The 17,612-nt window shown below is 42.9% G+C and overlaps 1 protein-coding gene across 4 annotated transcripts in view; it reads right to left on the reverse strand.

Moving 5' to 3' along the window:
- LOC144510145 (transcription factor COE2) overlaps positions 1-17,612 on the reverse strand; it is a 264,281-nt gene that overhangs the window by 65,972 nt on the left and 180,697 nt on the right. The gene's annotated exons all lie outside the window — the stretch shown is intronic.

A 17,612-nucleotide genomic window follows, 5' to 3' on the forward strand; every position in this document is an offset into this window, starting at 1 on the left:
AATCTTTTACTCATTCTTTGCCCAGGACCGAAAACTGCGTGATTTCTTTACCCTTATCGTCCTTTCCTCCTACCAACTACAGATTTATAATCACTATTTTCCTTTTTACATATGAGGACGTCATTCAAAATGGGCCTTCGCCCTCTAAGAACTAAGAGCAGTAGACTATATGACTTCTTGAGTCTTCTGCACCATTCAATAAAATCAGGGCTGATCTTCTCAGACAACTCCACTTTCCCGGTCTATCCACATATCCCTTGACTCCCTTAGTGTTCAAAGAACTATCAATTTCAGTATTTAGTATACTCAGTGACTGAGCATCCCTCTGGGATACCGAATTTTGAAGATTCACAGTGAAAGAATTTCTCTTCATTTTATTCCAAAATGGCCACCCTCTCATGCCCTCTAGTTCTAGACCCTCCATCCTTGGGCCTTTTAGCATCTACCCTGTTAAAGGCTTTAGGTATTTTATACATTTTTATACATAACCTCTCATTTTGCTAAACTTCAGAGTATCAGCCTGTCATACCCAATCTCCCCTCATGGGCCACCCCTTCCATTCCAGGAATCATTCCACTAAATCTTTATTTGCACTTCTTCTTATGCTTCTCAGTGATGTAAAGTGAACTGAATATGATAGACTTTGTAGTTTTAAACAGATCAGCTTTAAGTTATGTTTCTTGATTACAGCACTTGTCAAAGGAACCCTCCGGCAACAAAAATCTTTTGAATAATGAAGGATGTCAGCACCAAAATGGCAGTGTGACAGGGTTCTTGATTTATTTCGGGGACCAGTGAGTTGAAATATGTGCCCAACTTCATTTTCCGCAAACAGCATTGAAGATAAGAAATTGGAAGAACAAAGTCTTGAATATGTTCCACATCAGCTACGGTTGGGAGAGCTGTACAGGACAGTCAGTAGTACCCTTATAGAAGCAAATAACTCTTCTACATACAGAGCATTTCTCCTGATTTATGACACTTCCTGAGCTACTGACATCACCAGCTTTATGATAATGTTTATTTGGTGTGAATTAATGAAAGAAGTTTAAGTGGCGGCATGGTGGCACAGTGGTTAGCACTGCTGCCTCACAGCTCCAGGTTTGGGTGGGAATAGTAATCTGTGTCTGTGGAGTTTGCACGTTCTCCCCGTGTCTGCGTGGGTTTCCTCCAGGTGCTCGGTTTCCTCCCACAATCCAAAGACATGTGGGTTAGGTGGATTGGCCATGCCCATAGTGTCCTGAGATGTGTAGGTTAGAGGGGTAAATGTGTGGGGTTGTGGCGATTGTTGTCAGTGCAGATTTGATGGGCCAAATGGCCTCCTTCTGCACTGTAGGGATTCTATGACTCTTTATTTATGAGTGTAATACAGTGAGATGCATTGCAGGAACTCACTAAGGCTCCAAAGACAGCACCTTCCAAACCCACGGCCACAACCATCTGGAAGGACAGGACAGCAGACACATGGGAACACCACCACCTGTCAGTTTCCCTTCAAGCCACTCACCATCCTGACTTGGAAATATATCACCGTACTTTCATTGCCATTGGCTCCCTCCCGAACAGCACTGTGAGTGTATACTTACACCACATGGACTGCAGCGGTTCAAGAAGACAGTTCATCACCACTGTCTCAAGGGCAATTAGGGGTGGACAATAAATGCTCGTTGAGCTAGCAATACCCACATTCCACGAATCAATTTTAAAAATGTTACATCTGCCAGGTACCATTTGGACGTGTGTTTTTATAACACCTCTTATCCACCGTCATGTAGTTCTTCTTGTTGAGAGTTATAGACATAATTAAATTGAAAACAAACAAAACTTTCAATAATAAGTAACAGCATAATTCCCAAACACTTCCATTCAGTGTTTATTTCCATTTGTTGTTTTCGAATTAACATAACAGGTGCAATTTTCCCCAAAAAAGAACTAAGTGCCCAACGGGCGGGAAAACAGGAGTTTTCTCCGCCTGTTTTTTGGGTGAGCTGGGTTTATTGAATTTCTGGCACTCTGTGCAGCACAGAGGCCATCAGAGGATTTGCACCGGTGGGGGTGGCCTAATCCTCCCTGAGAGGCCGGTATCAGAGTGCTGAGGGGGTCATTGTGCATGTGCCAATTTCCCAGTATCGGCTGACATGCGCCTCTCCCGGTTGCCGATCTTTTGATCACCAGCCCTGAACCTCCCCCCAGCCTCCTGATGGCTGGCACTGGCATCCTGATTGCCAGCCCCTGCCTCCAAATGGCTCGCCCTATCACCAGCCCCCACCCCTCATGCAGAGTTCCCCCTTTCTCTCTCCCTTTACCTCCTCCCACTGGTCTGGCTCGCTCCCCATGTTGTCCTGCCCAGGGTGGACAGTGTCAGGGTGCCAGGCTGGCACTGCTAGGGTGCTGGGCTGTCACTGCCCAAGGGGCACCTCCCCGCCCTGACCTCCCAGGGGGCCTCAATGACCTTCAGTCCCACCAGTGAGGCCATCATGGCTGATGCCTGTTGCTGGGGACCATATGTGATCCCCGCTGGTGTGGTCTTCCACCAGTGGGGTCAAAAACATTAGCGATCCCAGATAATTGCGTCCCGGGCTCGCTAAATAAATGCAAATCACGATTTGCATATTGTAATCAGCTTCGCAGTGTTCCCCGGACGCCAGTTGCAATTCCCATTTTTGGCCACCCACTGATATTGCCCGGCCTGCTACGCTACTCGACCAGCACAGCGGGCCGGGAAAATCTCGTCATTCATTCATTCTTTTCAGTTTGTGGTGATTCATCGGCTTAAATGTTAACTATTGTTCCAGTCAAAGGTTTTAACTCCTTGACACTGCGTTCTCTCTCAGTCTTGGAGGCAATATCATTGCCATATGGCAACTGGTCTTCTAAGGCCTGGATTTTCACCACACAGAGAGGCTCTCCATCTGCCAGGGACCCAGCTTCGATTCCGACTTGTGGGTAACTGTATGAAGTTTGCATTTTCTCCCCATCTCAGCATGGGTTTCCTCTAGATGCTCCGGTTTCCACCCACAGTCCAAAACTGTGCAGGTTAGGTGGATTGGCCATGCTAAGTTGCCCCTTAGTGTCCCAAAATGTGTAGGTTAGGGTGATTAGTGGGGTAAGTATGTGTGGTTGTAGGGATACGATGGGGTTGGGTAAGATGCTCTGTTGGAGAGTCAGTACAGACTCAATGGGTTGAATGGCCTCCGTCTGCACCTTGGGGATTCTATGGTGAGAATTCTGGAAATGGCCAGAAGTTCAAAATCCATGCCTTCCAAGTTGGCATTTCCCATCTTCAAGCTGAGGTCGAGTTGAATTGGGGTTCACACATGCATGATTCGTGGAGGCAGCTAGCTATTAAAAACAGCTGCTGCCTCCACTGAAGTGGGCTCTTGGAAGAACAGGAGTATACAATCCAGACTGTGCAGTTTACAACAAGTAGGAGGAGGTCTAAATTTGGTGAATGTAATTGGATAGCCAGAGTCCCATTGGAATGGGTATCCCATAAGATACCCCTTTGGAGAGGTAAAGTACCCCTTTGGGTACAGTCCTGGATTCCTTTGGGAAGGATAAGGCTCCCTTGGGAATTGTTAAAAGTGAATGTGATTATGCACTTGTTTTGCACAAACTCATTGGAACTGTAAGCTGTTGAGGAACTGTCTGGTTGTCAAGGAACTGTCTTGCTGTCAAAGAAACTATTTAAGAGCTGTCCAGCTGTTAAGGAGCTGTCCAGTTGCCAAAGCTGTCCAGGAAGTGTGAAAGCTGCCCAGGAAGTGTCAAAGCCGTCAAATCTGTCAAACCTTTCCAGGAAGTATTAAACTTGTCAAGGAACTGTCCAAGAATACAATGTGGGTTGGCATGGAGGGAGCAAGGGCAAAGGGTGGGGGACAAGGGCTGGCATAAGTTGACATGAAGGTGGCATAGGGATATGGGCAGTTGGGGGTAGAGGGGCACTAAGATGCCATAGGGAGTATGGGGACACTGGGGGCTTGTGAGAGAGGTACTAAGTTGGCTTGGGGGTGTAGGGAGCAATAGGTTGACATAAGGGTGTGAGGGGCCATAGGATGGGTGTGGAGGATAATTTGGCATAGGTTGGCATGGATGGGGTAGAGGCGATGTGTGGTGGGGTGAGGGCTGGAGGAATTTTTTTGTTTATTATTTTTAATTTATTTCAACACACTGTTGGGGCACAGAGGCGAGCCTTGTGACCAGCCTGCCTCCTCACCCGGCAGCCTGCGCATTCATTCCAGGGTCACCAGGTCTGACTTCCATTTCAACCCATCCTCCCCAACCGAAAATCTGATCTGCAGGCAGACATTTTTAAAGGTCAGGTTTGCTGAGCCAAGAAATCTCCCAACTTGACCAACCCGAACAGGTGACAAAAATCTGGACCAAGTTATTGACAAAGGCCTGGATACAGTCACTTCCTTGGCCACGTGACAAGCAGGGTAGTTGGGATATAATTAATGTAACTTTGTGCATTTTCAATAAACTTCCCTCTTGGCTTAGTTGTTATCTATACTTCCTGTCATATTAGGCACAGCAATCAGAAACATCAGAAAAGACTGCCTAGCATAAAAATGACAGTTTACAAGTAACCTGAATATCTGCTTGCTTTCCAGCAGTAAGATTGACAGTATGCGGTGACATCAGATATCAAATATTCCTTTTTAATTGCAGCAGAAAAGATTCAAAGTAAACAGAGCTCAGTTTGGAGGAATGGTGGTTAATCGATGGGAGATGCAATTGCCCGAGGCAAGAAACTGATTTTCTTCAGCAGATTTTAATTTCTGACACTTCAGGACGTAAAGCACCACCTGGGCACAGCAGAAGAAAATGCAATCTGAAGGGAATCATTCCAGATCCTGCACCGAATTGTTTTCCATACATAGAAGGACTGTTACTTGTCATGTGATCACCCCCACTTCATTTTCTTTTCTGCACTCTGCCTAGATGGTACTTATCCTCAAGTGGCTTAAACATAAATCCACCCATTTATGTGATAAGATTTTGAAGTCTGATTTCAAGGATGAAAGTTAACTTTTTTTGAAATGTGTTTTTTGAAATTTTGCTGTACCTAACACCTTAGCAGTTCAAAGGCAGGTGGCAAATTATCTGGGCTTTTAGTTTACAGTGGCTTGAAGATTATTGTTGAAGATTATTGTTGGTGAATAAGTATTTTTTGTGACCTTTTTTGCACTTTTTCATGGAATGTGGGTGTCACTGGTAGGGCCAGCGTTTATTGTCTAACCCGAGTTACCCTTGAGAAGATTGTGGTGAACCATTTTCTTGAACTGTTGCAATCCATTTGTGCAAGTACACCAACAGTGCTGATGGGAAGAGAATTCCAGGCTTCTGATCGTGTGACAGTGAAGGAATGGTGATTTAGTTCCAAGTCAGTATTATATCTGCCACGGAAATAACCTGCAGGTGTTAATGCTCCCATGTGTCTGCTGTCCTTGTCCTTCTAGGTGGTAGGGGTCGTAGGTTTGGAAGGTGCTGTCAAATAAACCTTGGTTAGTTCCTGCAGTGGACCTTGTATATAGTACACACTGCTGCCACTGTGCATCAGTGGTGGAAAGAGTGAATGTTTAAGTTGGTAGATGAGATGACGATCAAGCTTTGTTGTGGATGGTGTCAAGCTTCTTGGGTGTTGTTGGAATTGCAAACGACCAGACAACTGGAGATTATTCCACCACACTGCTGACTTGTGCCTTGTAGATTGTGAACAGGCTTTGAGGAATCAGGAGTTGAGTTGCTCACCTCAGAATTCCAATCTTCTGACCTGCTGTTGTCACCACAGTATTTATATGGTTGGTCCAGTTCAATTTCTAGTCAATGGTAACCCCCATAGTGGCAGATTCAGTTATGGTAATGTCATTGAATGTCAAGACGAGATAGTTGGATTCTCTCTTGTTTAAGATGATCACTGTCTGGCATTTGTGTTGTCCGAATGCCACTTGCCACTTCTCAGCCCAAGCCTGAATCCTGCTGCATATGGACGCAGACTGCTTCAATACCTGAGCAATTGTAAATGGTGCTGAGCATTTTGCAATCAAATTACTGGCGAACATCCCCAGTTCTAACTTAATGATGAAGAAGATAAGTCATTGATGAAATAGATGAAGATTGTTCAGCCCAGGATACAACTCTGAGGATTTCCTGCAGCAATATCCTGGGACTGAGATGATTGACCTCCAACAACCATAACCATTTTCCTTTGTGTTAGGTATGATTCCCAGAAGTGGAGTTGTTCCCCTGATTCCCATCGACTTCAATTTTGCCAGGGCTCCTTGATGCCATATTCGGTCAAATGCTGTCTTGATATCAAAGCCAGTCATTCTCACCTCCCCTGTTGAGTTCAGCTCTATAGTCTATATTTGAACAAAGGCTGTAATGAAGTTCGGAGCCTAGTGACCCTGGCAGAACCCAAACTGAGAATCAGCAAGCGGGTTATTGCTGTTTAGGTGCCGCCGAATAGCACTATCAACAATAACTTTCATCAGTTTGCTGATGATCAGGAGGAAGCTGATGGGGTGGTAATTGGATTGGATTTCTCCTGGTTTTTGGAATGCAAGTAGCCCTGACACAAACACACATAAACAGGCAAAAAAAGACAAAAGAATATATGACTAAGTGTCCTTTGATTGTCCTTGAGAACAGATTTTAACCTTTGCAGCCGATTTAGGGGCTGTTTTTTTCGATGTAAAAGATGTGGCAGTTATTACGAGTTCTTGATTCAGTGGTAGGTTTCTGGTAGAGTTGGCATCTCAAACCGGCTTATTCTAAAAGAGAGAGAGAACCCTCATCTTGTTTCCTCTTGTTTCTTGATACTGGCTAGGTCACTTAGAATTTCTCTCTCTTTCTCATGGCTGGCAACCTTGCCTTTGAAATACTTCACCCATTCTGTTTTTCCAATAGGTTTTGGGTGTGTCTGTCTGTGGCAGATATTATTTCAATATCCAGTACTTTGTATTTTCAATGTCTTTTCCTTGGACAGTTGCGAGTTTCGATGTGTGTCTGATTTTTGGAAAATGTCTCTCTCTTCAAACTCCCTTGAGGGTTATTTGTTGGTTTCTTACCTTCAACTTGGAATGTGGTCTTGCATTTTTAAGCAGCTTGCTCTGCCTCAGTTCAAATTGCAAAAGTTCTAGTCAGTTGAAAGTCAAAAAAACTTTTTTTCAAAAATAAAGAGGCATAGCCTTGTAACAAATGACAGGCCATAAAGACAGCTCACCGCCGTCTTATCAAGGGAAATTAGGAATGGGCAAAAAATATTGTCTTTGTCAGCGACGCCCAAATTCTGTGATTAAATAAATAAAATCTCTCACTTTCTTATTCCTTCCTTCCCTCGCTCTCCTTTTCTCCCTCTGTTAGAACTGTGAAATGTTCATACCCTCGGTAATCATAAACCAAGACTCCAAGAAGTAGGATAAACTAATTTTGTTCCAGACATCCCAAAGGTGTTGCTGATAAACCCTGGGATGTATTCCTTCAAGCTTTTCTGACACACATGATAGACTTATCAATGAAATAGCACCGGTAATGAAGCTTCAACTATCAAGAGGAATGCCAAAAACAGAATCTTGCGATCATACAAAATAACTTTCCTGTAATGAAATTCTCTTAACCCATGAGTCTTTCCCAATTCTCGCTCACATGTAATGTATTACCTTCAGACATTCAAGTGAGTGTTGTTGGGGGAACATCACAACTTAGAGAGGATATACTGGCCTTGGAATGACTGCCATGCAGGGTTACATGAATGACTCCAAGAATTAAATTATGAAGAGAGATTACGTAAACTAGAATTGCATAACTTGAAATTTAGATGGTTGGGAGGTGATTTAATTGAAGTTTTAAATTATTTAAACATTAAGAGGATACTTAAGGCAGATAGAGAGCAACTATTTCTATCAGTTGGGGAGTCTAATCTTAATGTCTTATCAATCGATTTGTTATAGTAAGAGAAACAGGTAATGGGTCTTGTCTTTGAGCACATATAAATAGGGGATCCCTCTCGTTAGTTTATTTTATTGGTTTTTGGCTTATTAAAAGAGTATAAATTAGCGAGAACGAGGACACAGGGTTGTTTGGGAGGGGAGCTGTGAGACCGAACAAGTCAATACACTCTCTTGATAAAGAATAGCTCGTGTCTTGGTTCTGGCTTCACAAATTGGCTTGGATCCGGCTAATATCTAGGACTATGGAACAGCTGAAAATTAGAACCAGACCTTTCAGGAATAAAATTAGGAAAGGGTGGTAGAAGTTTAGAATTCAAATGACAATTTAAGCTAGATAAAGTCTTAAATTTGAATTTGAGTTTGAGAAACTTTTGTTGGCAAAAGTATTAAGGGGAAACGGGGCAAAGGCCCATATGGAGTTAGGTCAGAGATTAGTCAAAAACTCAGTGAATGGTGGAAAAGACCTGAGAAGCTGAATTACCTTGTCCTGTTTTTATGGACTTGGAATGTGCATGCATTATTCATTATTAATGTGACAAACAACAGTTGTCTTCAATTCATGAGAACTTCCAAACATATAAGCAATGAAATTTTGCATGGAAACATTCGGGAACCACAGTATTACATGGTAAAGAAAGCAAGAACTTATATAGCACCTTTTGCAACCTCAGGGCTGCAAAGTATGTTACAACAAATGAAGCATGTTTGTAGCATAGTCATTCTTTTACTGTAGGAAATGCGGCAGACAATTAATGAATGGCAAAATTTAGCAAACAGTAATGTGACAATGACTAAAGAATATTTTAGTAGTTCAAGATAAATATTGGCTAGGGCACAGGAGAAAACTCTTCTACTCTTTGAATAGTGCCATGGTATCTTTTAAATCCATCCATGAGGATAAATCGAGCCTTGGTTTAACATCTCATTTGAACGGTAGCAGCTCTAACAGTACAGCACCGTTAAACACTTACCGGGAAGAGGAGGGTTGTTTCGTGGCCAGACTAGGCTGAGCAGGGTTACATGAAGAGAAAGTGGGGTTGCATGGAAGAATGATTCAGAATTGATTTCTTGCTGTCCCCTTTGCATGCATTCCTTGTTTGCCCACTGGAAATTGTTGTAAACTCCACTGTTCATATCCTATGTCAATCTAAATCTTTTTTTCATATTCCTTTGCCTATCATCCTTTGCTGATACACTAAAAACATCCACACACCAATTTCAAAATCCTGTCCGCAATTACGAATCCCTCCTTGCCCATCGCTTTCCTCTAAAACCCATTCTGCCCCTTGTCCCTGCACATGCTCCCTACTTACCTGATTCTGGCTCGGTTTGCATTCCTCTTTATCTCTGCAGCTCTTCAAATGCAAACCCTTCAGCCAGTCAGAGATTTTTCATTATTCATTCTTTCATAAGCCTTCTCCAAACCTACCTTGTCAACAGCAACAACTTGTATTTATATATTGACTTTAGAGTAGAAAACATGCCAAGGTGCTTCACAGAAGCATTGTCAATTTATTCAGTTCCCATGTTCCAAATCTTAATTTTTGGTTAATTTTCATCTTTGTGAAGAATACTGTGACATTTATTGACATGAATAGTTCTGTATAATTGTACAAAAGTTTTATATATGGGAAAGCGGGAAGCCGTGTGGAGAAGTTAGAAGATAGAAGAGGGCTAATTTGGAATTAACACAATAAGTTTTAAAGACAAGAGTGAAAAGTCAGTTGACTAGAAATTGGATCACACAGTGCTTGTTTTTCAGATGAGAAATGGACACCGAAGGGCCCAATTTGGTGGACGGGAGTGTGCTTGCAGACCCTCATAGTCAGGGCTCCCTGCCTGAAACAGGTAAAGGGCCATTACCTATTAAATTCAGAGTTCTAACACAATTTTAGGTTTCTTTTGTGGAATGCTGAGGTTAATTTAATTGGGTGAACCCAAATTAGCAACAAAAGCCTTCAAAAGCTGGATGTCTGTGCCGAAAAGATGCAGATCAGTATTCATGTGGCATTATCGTTTGCTGTTGGTTCGGCATTGGAGCTGGATGAGAACCAAACACTAACTGCTTGAAGCTGGTTGCACTGTCATTAAAACTCATTGCTTAGATTAAAAATTAATAGAATTAGTATAGTTGAACTAATCCTCTCCTTGAACATTTTTGTGGGGTAGAATACCTGCTTGACTATCTCCTTTTCTCACTATAACTTGAGCCCTTTCTGCCGAACTCCCACAAAAGCTATGGTGGGGGATCAGGAGAACTGAAGACGAATAGTTTATCATAGAATCATAGAAACCCTACAGTGCAGAAACAGGCCATTCAGCCCATCGAGTCTGCACCGACCACAATCCCACCCAGGCCCTACCCCCATATCCCTACACATTTACCTGCACATCTAACCTCTAACCTACACATCTCAGGACACTAAGGGGCAATTTTAGCATGGCCAATCAACCTAACCCGCACATCTTTGGACTGTGGGAGGAAACCGGAGCACCCGGAGGAAACCCACACAGACACGAGGAGAATGTGTAAACTCCACACAGACAGTGACCCAAGCCGGGAATCGAACCCAGGTCCCTGGAGCTGTGAAGCAGCAGTGCTAACCACTGTGCTACCGTGCCGCCCTTTTAAGCAGCAAGTTTAAGCAGCAAGTATCCTTTATAAATACTGAAAGAAGTGTTTGATGTGATGACACTTTCTGAAAGATTAGACACAGAGGACTGATTTCAATTCTGTGCAAGTGGATGGGTTTTGAGTGAATTAAAATCTTGCTTAGAAACTGTTTCCACGTACGGGGAAGAGCAAAACTCAAGGCTATCAATATAAGATAGTCATAATGCAATTAAGTAAGAAATTCTGGAGAAACGTCTTTACCCAGAGAGTGGTGGGAACAGGGAATTCACTACCTCAAGGAATATATGAGGCAAATAGTATGCTGAATTTATGGGGAGGCCTGATCAGCATATGAGAAAGAAAGGAACAGAGGTTGTTAGATGAGGAAGGATGGAAGGAGATTTGAGTGGAGCATAAATGCCATCATACCAAATGGCCTGTTTCTCTCCATTCTATATAAATTTTTCCAGCATCTAATTTTGGGCTCTTGGGTAACTGAAATTGGTATACGAGTTATAAGCACATGCTGCAATGGAAACTCAAAAACTGTGTAAATATACTGCTTGGTACAAGACTAAGCAGTACAATGCAGTCACTACAAATTGCAGCTGAGTCCAATCCAATGTATCTTTGAACTAGGTGACATTGGACACTGCTGAGGAGCGAGATGCTGTCTGCTGTATTTCACTGCCTGAATGCAAGAGCCCTAAGGTCAATTGTAGCCTGACTGAAATCAGTTAATTTAGCAAAGGGCAATGATCCAACCTGGAACCTCTCAGTCACCAAAGCTACACAAGCAGCCCCTCTAAAAAATAGACTTAGCCTCCAGTAAAGCTAGGAAATGAATTGAAACTTCAAGGTCATATCTATGAAGAGTTTACTAAAAAAGCACGCACAATCTTAGCGCTATTGAAATTTTGTTTTTTTTCACTTTGATTAAACTGGAGCAGGGAAAGGTTCTCAAGTTCAGTCAGGCTATCCAATCATTTTAGGGCAACATAACACAGTAAAAGTAATTCCTTCAAACTACAGCTTATGTTAGCATATTTATTATTCTGGGTTACTTTCGACAAGCTTACTGTGAACATAGCTTGCTGAAAATGATCATCTTACAGAGATTTTACAGACACACATTGCCTCAACCTAGCTTATTGCAAGCATTTAGTGGAGTCTGCCTCTTCAGTGTGAGCTCCTCTTGTGAATTGACATTTAAGCTTGAGAACTTGAAGTGTGATGTTAAAGATTACAAGACAATTGAAGTGGGAGGATCGGAGGGTTTCTTTTTGCGAGATTTTTCTTTCAGTGGGCTGATGCTCTTTGACACTTGTTGCGAAAATATTGTTTCATATCTCATATGAATCATAAACGTAGTGGTGTTCCGCAGGGATCAGTGCTGGGACTTCTATTGTTTGTAATATATATAAATGATTTGGAAGAATACATAGCTGGTATGATTAGCAAGTTTGTGGATGATACTAAGATTGGCAGAGTTGTGGATTGTGATGAAGATTGTCAGAGAATACAGCAGGATAAAGATAGGCTGGAAAATTGGGCAGAGAAATGGCAGATGGAACTTAATCCGGACAAATGCGAGGTGATGCATTTTGGTAGATCTTGGGAGCGACAAAATAAATGGCAGAACCATCAGGAGCATAGATACACAGACAGATCTGGAAGTACAGGTCCACGGATCCTTAAAAGTGGCACCACAGGTGGAAAAGGTGGTGAAGAAAGCATATGGCATGCTTGCCTTAATTGGCCAGGACATTGAGTATAAAAGTTGGTAGATTATGTTATAGTTATATCAAATGTTGGTTAGGCCACATTTGGAATACTGTGTCTCGTTCTGGTCGCCACACTTCCAGAAATCATAGAAATCATAGAAACCCTACAGTGCAGAAGGAGGCCATTCGGCCTATCGAGTCTGCACCGACCACAATCCCACCCAGGCCCTACCCCCACATATTTACCCGCTAATCCCACTAACCTACGCATCACAGGACTCTAAGGGGCAATTTTTAACCTGGCCAATCAACCTAACCCACACATCTTTGGACTGTGGGAGGAAACCGGAGCACCCGGAGGAAACCCACGCAGACACGAGGAGAATGTGCAAACTCCACACAGACAGTGACCCAAGCCGGGAATCGAACCCAGGTCCCTGGAGCTGTGAAGCAGCAGTGCTAACCACTGTGCTACCGTGCCGCCGAAGGATGTGAAGGCTTTGGAGGGAGTACAGAAAAGGTTTATCAGGATGTTGCCTGGTATGGAGAGTATTAGCTATGAGGAGAGATTGAATAAACTGGGATTGTTCTCCCTGGAAAGACGCAGGCTGAGGGCAACCTGATAGAAGTTTATATAAAATTATGAGGGGCATCGATAAGGTGAACAGTTGGAAGCTTTTTCCTGGGCAGAAATGACAATTACAAGGGGGACAAGTTCAAGGTAAGGGGCAAAGTTTCAGTGGAGATGTGCAGGGGAAGTTTTTTACACAGAGGGTGGTGGGGGCCTGAAATGCACTGCCAAGCGAGGTAGTTGAGGCAGATACGTTAATGACATTTAAGACTTATCTGGATAGACATATGAACAGGCAGGGTATTGAAGGATACAGGCGGTTGGTCTGGAAAGGACCAATGCAGGTTTTTGTGGGCCGAAGGGCCTGTTCCTGTGCTGAGCTGTTCTTTGTTCTTTAACATGGTATGAAGAGATGCACATGCCAGCTCTAAAGGTGACAAAAGAGTTAGTCCAGAGAAGGTTAACTAGATTGATACCTGGAGTGAGTGAGTTATCTTATGAGGAAAAGTTAGACAGGCAGGCTTTTTTCCTCAGGAGTTTAGAAGAGTGAAGGGTGATTTGATTGAAGTATACATGATCCTGAACAGTATTGACAAGGTGGACGTGGAAAGAATGTTTTCTCTTGCGGATGAGTCCAGAACTAGGGGCACTACTTTAAATTAGGGGTTGCCCTTTTAGGACAGAGAAGAGGAGAATTTTTTTCTCTCAGAAGATTGTGCGACTTTGGAACTCTCTGCCTCAAAAGACAGTCGAGGTGGATCAGTGAATATTTTTAAGGCAGAGGTAGGTAGATTCTTGTGAGGCAAATGAATTAAAGTTCAAAGTTGCGGGTAGCTGGGAATGTGGAATTTGAAACACAAACAGATCAGCCATGATCTTATTGAATGGCAGAACAGGTTCGAGGCACCAAATGTGGCCTACTTCTCCAATTTAATATGTTCGCAGGTAAAAGAGGCAGTCGTACATTAGCCATTATATCATTGATGGCGAGAGGTAAAAATGTGTCTGCTCATATGGCCAGTAGATTAATGAACACAAAGTTCAGAAGAGGCAGGTATGCTTCTTTACTCACTTCCCACTCACTTCCTGTTGAAACAGTTCAGTCACCATTCCAGCCATCCCCAGACTAACATTTCCTGAAGTTCAGCTGTACCCACTTAACAGAGCATCACAGGGAAACCTGGGTGCACATTTCCATTTGGAGCTGAGCATATCAGGCAAGGAAGAATCACAGTCTGTCTTCAACCTCACGATTTCTCACCCTGTCAGAAGCTATATGGTTTCAAGGCCACATCCAAGCTCAATCCATCACCTCAAGCTTAGTGCTGACAGGGTCAGAGGAGAGCATGAAGGGTTCTGGCAGCATGCCAAATATTCGAGCTGTGTCTGAACTGCTAGTCAATCACTTTCAATCAGCTTTGTAAGAAAAAAAATTGAATATTTTCTTGCTCCGATTCCTTGACTTTTATTCACGACTCTATGGTCAGTGACAGGAAATTAACACCATTCCAAATTCTTTACTGGCTTAATCATATTTCACAGTACAACATTGGTATTTTAACTCTAACACATTAAGAGTTGTTTACGTTGCGTGGCCTTGCACAACATACCTTTGGACAATGAGTATTTTCAACGACTCTGCACAAGTACCTTTAGAGATCGTTTAAACATTTCTGTAGTAGTCAAACTTCAGGCATCTGAACCATTAAGAGACTTTGCTGCTGATTCTAGAGTACCGTAAATCTGTGGAAACCTTAGAAGCCCTTATAAACCGTGTTAAAGTTACCATAGCACCATGGAACCTTTGGGGAACTGGACCCTATTGAGGTGTCACTAAAATTTCCAAAATGCTGGAGGACCTTTGGGAGGCAAAATCTTGAAGGCATCCATAAAGTTTGTGTAATATGTCAAACCTAAGCACATCTTATTTGCAGTTCCATACTTGCATTGATTTCACATCTACTGTTTTCCATACATATTAATAATTTGTTCATTCACTCAAACGTAGGCATTATAGAAGGATATATTGAAAGTAGAATATAAAAAATTATTGTTCCCTGTGGGAGACTACTTTAACATCTGGGAGTCAAAGCCGATGTGTACAAAACCCTTTCCTCCAGTCATTATTTGGGGTGTCACATTTAATGTCCTTGAACCATTTGTGTTATTTGTCATGAGTGTACAATACATTGTGTTCTTCAACACCATTCCTCTTAACCTCTCGATTTTTAAAAGACAATGCTACTTTTTTTTTCAAAACTGTTCTGCTCAATACGTGGGATGTGAATGCTGGGAAATGGGATACTGCTATTTGAGGCACCCAGTGCCAAGCATACACTTAAGTTAATTTAAGCAGAGGAAAATCTCCATGTGCTTCCATTAGTACTCAGCTCCAACCTCGGAAAAGCACTTTCTGTTGCACCTGTGGGATATTTGTCCATTTTTCATCTGGGGAAAAATTTGCCATGAGTTCCAATTGCCTACAGTTTGTACTATTACATATGGCCTGATGGCCATATCCATTATGAATTGGGTTGAGACTGTCCTGAATTCATAGAAACATAGGATCCTTCCTGGCAACAAATGGACAACCTGGGTTGAATCTGAGTCAGTTTGACAGAGCTGAATCAGTATCTCCTTGCATCACCCAGTCCCAATCCTTTTTTAACGCAATCAACTTGAGATCAACTTGAGATGGGCACCTCTTGTATCACTGAGATATTTCTCTCCCAGGCCTCCTTTGTGGTCTATCTCAGGAGTTCCCAAAATGGGGTCCATGGAACTCCAGTGTTCCGTGAGAGACCATTGTGGAGAGACCACTGTGCAACCATGTGACAAAAAGGCAGTAATTTTTTTTAAAAACCTGAAAAAATAACACACAAACTGAAATGCACATGTAAGTCAGCTGAAGAAGCAAAAGTCCAAGAAAGTGCAACAGTCACAAATCAAAGAAGAACGAAATATCAAATTGACCAGATCTCACTCTTTCTGAGCTTTGGCTTCTGATAGGCTGACTAGTAAGCCTATCAGTAGCCAATGTTTGGAGAAGTAAGGCTCTGATTGGCCAATTTGATTTGTGTTCATTTTTGTTGCTGGGCAGAAAAGTGGCGGAACGAGCGGAACAGTGGTCCATGAAGTGAAGGAGCGGCAACCGCGACGGAGGTAAGTACTCTTGTTCAGTAAGATAAATTACCTTGGCAGTGTCAACTACATCATAGAACCATAGAACCATAGAAAATTACAGCTCAGAAACAGGCCTTTTGGCCCTTTTTGTCTGTGCCGAACCATTTTTTGCCTAGTCCCACTGACCTGCACTTGGACCATATCCCTCCACACCCCTCTCATCCATGAACCCGTCCAAGTTTTTCTTAAATGTTAAAAGTGATCTCGCATTTACCACTTTATCCGGCAGCTCATTCCACACTCCCACCACTCTCTGCGTGAAGAAGCCCCCCCTAATATTCCCCTTAAACTTTTCTCCTTTTACCCTTAACCCATGCCCTCTGGTTTTTTTCTCCCCTAGCCTCAGCAGAAAAAGCCTGCTTGCTTGCATTCACTCTGTCTATACCCATCAAAATCTTATACACCTCTATCAAATCTCCCCTCAATCTTCTTCGCTCCAGGGAATAAAGTCCCAACCTATTCAATCTCTCTCTGTAACTCAGCTTCTCAAGTCCCGGCAACATCCTTGTGAACCTTCTCTGCACTCTTTCAACCTTATTTACATCCTTCCTGTAACTAGGTGACCAAAACTGTACACAATACTCCAAATTCGGCCTCACCAATGCCTTATATAACCTTACCATAACACTCCAACTTTTAGACTCGATACTCCGATTTATAAAGGCCAATGTATCAAAGGCACTCTTTACGACCCTATCCACCTGTGATGTCACTTTTAGGGAATTCTGTATCTGTATTCCCAGATCCCTCTGTTCAACTGCACTCTTCAGAGTCCTACCATTTACCCTGTACGTTCTACTTTGGTTTGTCCTTCCAATGTGCAATATCTCACACTTGTCTGCGTTAAATTCCATTTGCCATTTTTCAGCCCATTTTCCTGGTTGGTCCAAATCCCTCTGCAAGCTTTGAAAACCTTCCTCACTGTCCACTACACCTCCAATCTTTGTATCATCAGCAAACTTGCTGATCCAATTTACCACATTATCATCCAGATCATTGATATAGATGACAAACAACAATGGACCCAACACCGATCCCTGCGGCACACCACTAGTCACAGGCCTCCACTCAGAGAAGCAATCCTCCACAACCACTCTCTGGCTTCTTCCATTGAGCCAGTGTCTAATCCAATTTACTACCTCCCCATGTATACCTAGCGATTGAACCTTCCTAACCTCCCATGAGGGACCTTGTCAAAGGCCTTGCTGAAATCCAGGAAGACAACATCCACCGCCTTCCCTTCATCCACTTTCCTGGTAACCTCCTCGAAAAACTCTAAAAGATTGGTCAAACATGACCTACCACGCACAAAGCCATGTTGACTCTCCCTAATAAGTCCCTGTCTATCCAAATATTTGTAGATCCTATCCCTTATCACACCTTCCAATAACTTGCCCACCACCGACGTCAAACTTACTGGCCTATAATTTCCCGGATTTCTTTTGGAACCTTTTTTAAACAACGGAACAACATGAGCCACCCTCCAATCATCCGGCACCTCCCCCGTGAATACTTGCCCCTGCAAGTTCAACACATCCTGCAATGAAACATCAACATGGTCTTTGGAG

Source organism: Mustelus asterias, chromosome 22 (genome assembly GCF_964213995.1).
Source record: "Mustelus asterias chromosome 22, sMusAst1.hap1.1, whole genome shotgun sequence".
Classification (NCBI taxonomy): Eukaryota; Metazoa; Chordata; class Chondrichthyes; order Carcharhiniformes; family Triakidae; genus Mustelus; species Mustelus asterias.